The 7,681-nt window shown below is 60.7% G+C and overlaps 1 long non-coding RNA gene across 1 annotated transcript; it reads left to right on the top strand.

The window, feature by feature from the left end:
• The first annotated feature begins 2,268 nt into the window (after positions 1-2,268).
• Positions 2,269-6,884, top strand: LOC109494508. The gene is made up of 2 exons (XR_002149447.3): positions 2,269-3,371; positions 5,911-6,884. It is a non-coding gene; the product is annotated as an uncharacterized LOC109494508 (long non-coding RNA).
• The last annotated feature ends 797 nt before the right edge of the window (positions 6,885-7,681 follow it).

Below are 7,681 nucleotides of genomic sequence, written 5' to 3'. Positions count from 1 at the left end.
CCCTGCTGCCCTTGCTGGAGTGGGGGACCGGGTGCAGCTTGGGCAGGGGAGCGCTCCAGCAGCTGCATGGGCTCCCAAGCAGTGGCCAGCCCTGGGTCAGCTGGGTCACAGAGCAGCCAGCCCCTAAATCATTCTGGGCCCGGCCTGCCCGAGGGGGAGGCTTCCGCTCCAGGTGGGTGACTGGGGCCCTAGCTATCACCTCCACAGTCTGTTTCCTCTTTCCTGTGCCGGCTCCCTTGGCCTCCTGGGGCAGCCTCCTCTTAGGTGGAGCCTCCCAGCTTCCGGAGGCCTCCGTGGGAGAGCAACAAAATACCTCTGAAAGGAGCCTGTGATGTTGGGAAGCTCTGGTGCCCCGAAAGTTTGTAGGGCAGGCAGCCAAGAAGCCCAGAGTGCCTGAATCTTAGGTGGAGAAGTGGGTCTCACTCAGCATGGCAGAGGGGGGCAGGCACTGCTCACCACTCGCAGAGTCTCCTCCACATCACCCTGGTGACTCTGCCCAGCACCCCTGGGCTGGCTTTTCCTTCCCTCCCTGTGGTCAGCACAGAGGGTCCTTGCCCCCCAAACAGCAGGGAAAGGGTGCATCCCACTCCCATGTCCACCCCAAACGCTCACCAAGGAGACGCCCGAGAGGAGGGCGTGCTGTCCCCTTCCCTCTGCTTCGCTTCTTCCTGTGCGCTATGCGCCCAGCCACCCGGATGGGGCCTGTTTAATTGATTCAATTTGTCCAACAGTAAAAACACTCTGCAGATGTCAGCCTCCCAGCACCCCACCCCCAGGGAGGCAGCAGACACCTGCCAAGGCCCTGGGGCTGGGAGTCCTTCCAGGGGCCACTACAGCCAGACTGCGGGGGAGGCCCCTGGCTCCCATGCTGCTTGCTGGGAGCTGGAGCCAAAGAGCCACCTATGGCTGAGGGACTGTTCCAACAACCGCCGAGAGGCATTCTGAATGCTGATCAGATTAGAATCTTTCTCAGGGAATTACGGGTTTTTCGGACTCCCGGTTCCAGGCAGATGACTCCTGTTTTGGTCGAGGCCCTATTCCTGGACCAGTGTTAGGGTTCCATCTTCTCCATCCTGTAGGGCTTGGGGGCTCTCAGGTCACTGTGGGATGTGAAGGGGACTGAGGATTCCCTGGGGCCTGACAGCACCCCCACCCCACCCCCCCGCCTGGCATCTCCCCCCATAACTTGGTGGTCTCCTTGGTTGCCACCTGGTGGAAGAAAAGGAGCTGAGGCTCTGAGCTCCTAGCTTGTTGGGGATTCCAGGCCCCTGTGTAGACAGGGTACTCCTGCATCTCAGGTCGGGGTAGACCTGCAGTGCCTCTGTCTGCCTGTGGCGATGTGTTCGCAGCCCCGGCCTCATTGGAAAATGCTTTCCAATGCATTTTCTGGCCCTTTCTGGGGGAAGGTGGTGGGCTAGGAGGGAGGCTCGGACCTGAACCCCTCCCTCCGTGTGAGGGCCCCTGGCTCCTAGAGTCACCACTTTCTACCGCAGAGAGAGACCCCTGGAGCGAAGAGCAGGGATGATTTAGGGAGGGTGTGCACAGCTGGCCAGGCCGTGCTTCTTTCTGCCCCACCCCCCACCCAGTCCCCTCTGGGACAAGAACCCTCAACCATGATTGGGAAGGGGCTGTCACCCGGAATACGGCCACGGGTTAGCCAAATCCGGACACCCAGTCTCCCCTTCGCAGCCCTCCCCCACGTGCACCTTCTCGGGAAAAATCGGGAGACTTTCTATCATTCACTTGTTACATTTTACAAAGATCCCAAGCTCATTTTTTATGGCCTCTTCTCCACAATTCCTAGGAGACAGGGAGAAAGCAAGGGTAAGGGAACCGAGCAACGGAGAACGGAAAGGGCTTGTCCAAGGTCAGACCCTGCACAGGCCGCGTGTCAGGCGGTTGATTCTTTCTCTTGCGTGTGAATAAGCTAGGGGCTGGGGGAGGCCGGGCCCCCCGAGCGGCCATTTTGGAAGGACGTCGGGCGGCGGCCTGCAGCCCCCCACCAGCTCCCCTGCGGCCCCGGCTCCGGGTGGGGGGGACCCGGGCCGCAGGGAGCGGGAGGCGGGGCCCGCGGCGCCGAGGAGGAAAGAACAAAAGGGAGCCCCGCCCCCTCCCCCGGCCACCCCGCGGCGACCAATCGTCGCGGCCGCTGCTGATGGCGCTCTATGATTGGCTGAACGGAGACCAATCCGGCGCCGGAGCCGCGAGCCCGTGCGGCCCCACGTGGGGCGGCGCGCGCGGCCCTTCGCGGGCCGCAGCGGGCGGGGCGTGTGGCTCGGGGCCGCGCCTCGGAGACGGGACCGGCGACCGCGCCCGCGCTCCGGCCCTGGGACCCCAGCCTCAAGGCTCCCCGCGCCGATCCAGCCGTCGCCGAGGCCCCCCGAGTGCCCGGAGCGCGCGAAGTGCTGTGCCGCTTTCCGGGTGATTTGCTCTGCGGGGCCGGGGTGGTGGCTGCCCTCACTGCACACGCGGAGGTGAAGTGACAGCCTCAGAGCCACCCAGCCTGTTAGGGAGGAGGCCGCTGAGGACACTGTTTCCTGATCCCGCTGCTCGGCCACGGAGCATCCCTTCCCCTGAGGCCCTGGGCGCAGGGCTCCCAGCCCACCCCAGCTCTGTACCCCCAGAGGACTGCGCTCAGGGTGTTACGGGGCTAGGCCCTGGAGGCTGGAGCAGGTGGGGCGGGAGGGAGGACCAGGTGGTCTGCTGTTGGGTGGTGGAGGGACCTGGTGGCATCAGTTCATTCATTGACTGAGTCAGCTATTGATGCTTCTACGGTAATGTCCTGGGGATACAAACACCAGTGGCCCCAGCGGGGGCTTGGGGGCTAGCCTCCCCCTGGTTTCCATGAGTTACTCCAAGCTACACCAAAAGGAACATACAAGGATGTTCTTTGATAGGAGTAATTGACATGGTCTTACATTTTCATAGCACCCTTGGAGGGGGTATTTGAACTGAGGGTTGAATACACGGAAGTCCAGTGAATTAAAGGAGAGATAGATTGTGCGGTACCGAAGGCCAGCAACAAAGGGGAGCTGTTACCGCTCCAGACCTGAAGGGCAGCGGTGGTCCTGGGAGAGGCAGAGCCCGCAGGAGCTGTGACCTTGGGGAGAGGGACGCTGCGACCTGGCACGGAGGAGAATGAATATGTATACTGACCTCACTTTCCTCCTGCCTGCTTTTCTTGTCTGCGGGCTCCTCATTGGCTAAGTCCAGCCAAGCAGGGGCAAAGGAGTCCCCACTGATACTGGACAGCTTCTGGCTACTGTGTGCAGGGCAGCCGGGGCAGTAAGGTGCCCAGCGCCCTTTCTGAAGTATGAAGAAAATCATCTTTGAAATGTTGCTGTTTTGTTTCGTGGGCAGTGGCATACGATGTAAGTGAAACGCATGTGCATCCTGTGCGGAGGTAGCCTCCAAGTGGGTGGGGGAGGGCACAGCTGAGTCCCTCCCTCCTGCAGAAGCCTTTGGAGCCTGTCCTGCGAAGGCATCAGGCAAATGATGAGTGGAACACAGGCAGGGAGGTGCACGAACAGCGCTCCTGTCAGTGCCTATGGGCAATGAAGTACAGGTGCCTCTCCTCCTCCAGGAGGCCTTCCTGGTTGCTCCGATTTCATTAACAGTTGTCAGGGGGGACTAAATCCCAGTGGCGGGGATTGGCCTTGTTCACTGTCCTCTCTTCACGGCGGTCGTACACACTGGAGAATGAATGGACCACGCTTTTTGCCTGGATGAGGCCAAAGACTGTTCCTTCCCTCTGAGGCGGGGGCATTTATTCGCCCAATAAACCTCTTTTCAGGGGCCTTTCTCTGCCCAGCCAGGGCTCCCCCTCCCAGGGCCCCAAGGAGAAAAGGATGTGTTCCAGGAGCGAAGTCCATGGTCGAATAGCACAGCCACACATGCGTTTAGGATGAGGAAGCCTGAGCCAGGGACTCCTTAGAGGTTCAGGAGAGAGAGGAGTCCTTGCAGACGGGGAACAAAGGAAACAGGTGGCACTTGTGATGGCTCTGAGGGGCAGGTAGGAGTTGGAGCAGTGGACAAGGTGAAGCCGGGGCAGAGCTGAAGCCAGAGGTGAAATCACGTGGCATCTGGGAGCCTGATCTCTGTATTCGTACTGACGGAGCCACCCTGCCTGTCCTCCGAGGCTGGCTTCTCACTCAGCACAAACCGTGTCATTCGTGGCATCACTGAGTCTGTCTGGGGCTTGTTCTATTTCGTCGTATGGGCGTGCCACGGTTTACGGTCCCGGTCTCCTGCTCGCGGACACGGGAGCTGCCTCCAAAGTTTAGGAACAGTAGTGCTGTGGACATTTTAGCGCATGTCTTCCGGGTTTGTGCCTGGCAGCAGAATGCCGGGGAGGCAAATGTTCAGCTTTGGTAGATGCCACAGTCCTTCAGGTGGCGGTCCTGACCGCCGTTTCCACCAGCAGTGTGGGACGGTCCTGGTGGCCCTGTACCCGCGCCAGCCCTCGGGGTTATTTGTCCTGTACTCTTTGCCATTTGGGGACTGGGGGGACACATTCCATCCCTCGATCGTCCTCATGTCCCCGTGAATAGGATGCTGACCTGAAGCAAGGGGCCGTGTCCCGGCTATAAGACGGACGCTCTGGGAGGTGAAGCCACGGCTGTCGGCTGTCGGTGAGCCCTGGAGCTGCTTCTGGAAGCCCAGTCTCCATGCTTTCAGAAAATGGAATGTGGCTGCTGTGGCTCTCTGGATGGCCGCAGGGCCTGGAGCTCCCATGCGGGGTCAGGACTGGTGCGGAAGAAACTGCGCTGGGGAGGGAACTCTGGGGTTCGGGGAGGGTGGGCAGCGGCAGGGGCTGTGGGAGCCCAGGAGGGGCGGTGGGGAGGGCGGTGGTGTCAGCAGGGCCAGCACCCATCTGGTGGGGCTTTGCCTGGTGCACGTTTGTGCCCAGACCCCGCGTTGGGTGCCGGGACATAAGGGTGAAGGCACACGGGCGGGGGCCCTGCCCTCAAGTTAATGGCAGTCCAGGGCAGCAAGGCAAAATCAAGGAAACCCACAATAAATACCTAATTACAGGCTGTGATGAGCTCCCTGTGCCGGGAGAGGGCTGACCTGGCCTCAGAGATCACAGCCTCCTGGGGACTCTTGAAGGAGGTGTCCCAGCAGCATGCGGATGAGGGGCCGGAGGAAGGGGAGGGCTGGCGGTGGGGGCCCTCGGTGTGTGGCCCGCAGCCACAGAAGGAGGAGCCCCAAGAGCCTAGGGGTGGGCTAAGCCATACCCAGGCTCTCCGCAGGAACTCCAAAATAACAGCGACTTCGACAGGGAGGCCTTTCTTTCTCTTTCACATGAAGGCTCCGGGAGAGTTTTGGAGGCTCCAGGGTCATCAGGAACCCAGGCCCCTTCTTTCTTTAATATTTAAAAAAATTGTTTTACTGTTTATTCATTTTTTTTTTTTTTTTTTTTTTTTTTTTTTTTTTTTAATTTTTTAACGTTTATTTATTTTTGGGACAGAGAGAGACAGAGCATGAACGGGGGAGGGGCAGAGAGAGAGGGAGACACAGAATCGGAAACAGGCTCCAGGCTCTGAGCCATCAGCCCAGAGCCCGACGCGGGGCTCGAACTCACGGACCGCGAGATCGTGACCTGGCTGAAGTCGGACGCTTAACCGACTGCGCCACCCAGGCGCCCCAACTGTTTATTCATTTTTGAGAGAGAGAGAGAGAGAGAGCATGAGCAGGGAGGGGCAGAGAGAGGGAGACACAGAATCGGAAGCAGGCTCCAGGCTCTGAGCTGTCAGCCCAGAGCCCGACCCAGGGCTCGAACTCACCACCGTGAGATCATGACCTGAGCCGAAGTCGGACGCTCAGCCAGCTGAGCCCCCGGGCGCCCCAAGAACCCAGGCTCCTCCTGCCGGTTGGCTCCGTCGTCCTCAACCGTGGCCTCCTCCTCAGGATCCAGTGAGGCTGCTCCAGCCATCAGTATACATCACCGGCGGCAGGAAGACACAAGGGACGAAGAGGAGCCTGTATTTAAGGACCTTGCCATTGCACATGACATTGCTATGCACCCTGCTGGCTAGAACTCGGTCCCCGTGTGGCATCTAGCTGCAAGGGAAGCTGGGCAGTACGATCTCGCCCCTGGACATCAGTAACTGGAAACCAGGGGCTGCTGCTGAAGGCCAGAAATGACCAGTGGATCGGATCCCCGTCCTCCCTGCACAGAATATGTCCCGCAGCGTCCGGTGGCAGAGGCCGCGGGGTCACGGGGCATGCTGGAGCCTCCCCACGCTGTCCTGCTGGCATCTCACTTCAACTCATTTTCACAGATGAGGGAGCTAGGTCTCAGGGGAGCAAGTGGCCTGTCCAAGGGCCCACAGCTGACAGGCCAAGAGAGGCAGGCCCTGCTGAGAATTTTCCAGAACTTTTACCCACCGGGAGTGGGGTGGGGGTGGTTCAAGACCATGAGAGCCCCATCACTCCCTCACCCAAGATGCCTCTTCTCTCCTGGTCTCTTGTTGACTGAGGCTGTCGCTGCCTCCTCTTTAAGCAGGACACAGGAGTGACCATAAACCCCCTCCTATCTTCCAGAGCACGGGAGGCAAGGCAGGGACAGTGACAGGTGGCCAACCTCTGGGTGACCAGCGTGCCCTCAGCACTGGATGGGAGCCCAGGCAGAGAGGAGAGGACCTGGAGCTGCCCCCTCAGTCCTGATGTGCTCCCCCCTGCGCCCCCTCTGCTCACCCCCACCCGCCCCACAGCGGATCAGCTCTCCGCTTGGGCCCCAGGGCAGCATCCTCCAGGGCCAGAACTCGCTCAGTCTTAGTCACTGATGCTAACTCCCTGCCGTATTCTCTGTCTTCACATTCACCTTAAAACTCACAAAGGGGCACATGTTTATAAAAATAAAAGCAGACATTTCCAAGGTGCATAAGGTCAAAAGTCAAATTCTGCTCCGCAGGTGTGCTGATGCCTGGGTCGCAGGACCCGGAGCTGAGAGCTGACTTGGGGTGGCGGTTGCCAGACCGTGTCTATACCCGCGTGAGTGCCACACGCACACAGATGCACGCACTGCGCGCTGCCCCACGGGCCGGTGCGCGGCCGAGTTTGCTCGGATGGCTGCAGATGGGCACGTGGGTGCTTCCAGTTTTCTGTGGGAAGCGTTGGCATTGCGGTATTTGTGCAGCGGCTTTGTGGGCGTGGGTCCCCAGAAACTCACCGCCCTCTCTCCCTCATCAGGCCTCCACCCGCCCCCCCCCCCCCCCCGCCACCAGAGCGCCTGCGGGACCAGAGCCACCGGGAGCAGGGGGCACAGCGGCCTGGAGGCTGTCCTCTGGCTGCCTGGGGAGAGGCGGCCACAGGGCTCCGGCCCCAGGCGCGGCGCTGGCCTCTGGGCCTCTTGTTCCTTGGCTTTGCTTCTCTCTGCACGCTGGCCTCCTTCTCTTCAGGCTTCTCCATGCCGCGGGGGGGACGGGGCATGACCCAGACAGGGCCCAGCCACCTGTCCCAGCTTGGTTACCCAGTAGGAACACAGGGTTCTCTCTCCACGTCCAGGAAAGGGGCCAGGGGTCGGCGCACTGCGATCTCCAGGCCTGGGTCCCGAGCTGCCCCCTGCCTTGGGGGTGGGTGGTAGCTCTACAGATCCGGTGAAGGCAATTCCTGCAGGAAGCGGGGGCATCTGCTATGGGAAGAAATGGCCGGGAGGCCCACACTCTGGCCCCGTGGA

This window comes from Felis catus, chromosome E1 (genome assembly GCF_018350175.1).
Source record: "Felis catus isolate Fca126 chromosome E1, F.catus_Fca126_mat1.0, whole genome shotgun sequence".
Lineage (NCBI taxonomy): Eukaryota > Metazoa > Chordata > Mammalia > Carnivora > Felidae > Felis > Felis catus.
The sequence above is the reverse complement of the archived record's forward strand: the minus strand, read 5'-3'. Positions and strand labels throughout refer to the sequence as shown.